The 1511-nt window shown below is 35.5% G+C and overlaps 1 non-coding gene across 1 annotated transcript; it reads left to right on the top strand.

Moving 5' to 3' along the window:
• Nucleotides 1–825: 825 nt before the first annotated feature.
• trnap-agg (transfer RNA proline (anticodon AGG)) lies at nt 826–897 on the top strand. The gene has a single exon. It is a non-coding gene; the product is annotated as a tRNA-Pro (tRNA).
• The last annotated feature ends 614 nt before the right edge of the window (nt 898–1511 follow it).

Raw genomic sequence — 1511 nt, forward strand, 5'->3', positions numbered from 1 at the left:
AGCAAAGAAAGCTTGTAAAGGCTTTTAGAAATTCACTTGGTTAGTGATTACAGAAAGAAAGTTGTATATCGGTCATGTTTTATGAGCTGGACAAGACAATAAATGCTAATTAGATATATTGAGATAGAACAGTTAATGTATCATTTTGCATATGATTGACAACAGTTCATTGATGACAGATACCAACTGAGCATGAGCACTCCACTACTGTACTGAAGTAGCATTGTTAATTATTAATACTACACTGGATTATTTACTATAGCATCCCCGAAGGGTAAGCTGAAAAGAGAAATTAAGTATTTCTAAATGAAACTTTCCTTTTTTCTTTATTGTTCTGTGGGGCTCAAAATAAACATTGAGATATTACATGTTTTAGGCCACTAATCTATAACATAATTCCCTATACCCATTTGAAGGAAGAGCTATCTGGCTAGGGTAAAAGTTATGTTATACTAGTTTAGCCACAGTATGGTGGAATGCAGCTGTCTTTTATGGTTTTGTGTTTGCACAACAGGTGTTGCCTTCCTACTGTGAGATTACTAAACTATAATTAACAGCACACAGTATGATAGTTCGCATGCAGACTTTATACTGATGAGCAATGGCTCTATTCCTATTCCTAGCCCCAAGTTGGAGGTGGTAGTGGACTCAATCACAACTGCCTGCCAACTCTGTACAAGTTTACTAGCTGAAACATTTCGATTGAAAAAACAACAACAACAACAAAACCCTACGTGTTCATGAATTTCTGGTTCTCCATGCCGAAATCATAAAGACTACCATAGTGCATTAATAATTGTTGTTATTACCATACTCTGTATAACTGGCTCGTTGGTCTAGGGGTATGATTCTCGCTTAGGGTGCGAGAGGTCCCGGGTTCAAATCCCGGACGAGCCCTAACTTTCACCTTATCATCTGCATTCCTGGTTGAATGCTAACTGCATTTCATTGGCTCTGTACTTGTACTCTGCACAATGACAATAAAGTTGAATCTAATCTATTGGATACTTCTAGCGTTCTCTCCATTATTTCAGGATCATATTTTAGACTTCAGCATTTATCTATTGTAAGAGTTTATTCTTATTGTGAGTTTTAAGTGCTTTTAAGTTCGTGTGATTAACATTAATTTCAATTCATCAAGCAGGAATAACCAAAATTCCAAAGAAGGATTAAACTCTCATTTAATAATAATGCAACTATTGAGGATTGTCTTGAAACAGTGGCAGTAATGAATTAAATTGTATTGATGACAATATTTGGCTAACTCATTAAGCTACACATTCATCTAAACTTTTGATGCAAAGGAAATATATATATGTATATAAAAAGCACACATTTTATAAGATATGCTGTTTTGGATGCTGTAATTTCACTTTGAACACTTTTTTTACTCAAGTGAAGGATTTGTTAATTTGTTCCATCACTATTTACTTCACACGAGGGCTGTGACAAGCTCCCACACTTCAGCTACACCCACAGTGACAATGTGTTTCCACCACTTAAGGTCTGAT

This window comes from Pangasianodon hypophthalmus, chromosome 11 (assembly GCF_027358585.1).
Source record: "Pangasianodon hypophthalmus isolate fPanHyp1 chromosome 11, fPanHyp1.pri, whole genome shotgun sequence".
NCBI lineage: Eukaryota > Metazoa > Chordata > Actinopteri > Siluriformes > Pangasiidae > Pangasianodon > Pangasianodon hypophthalmus.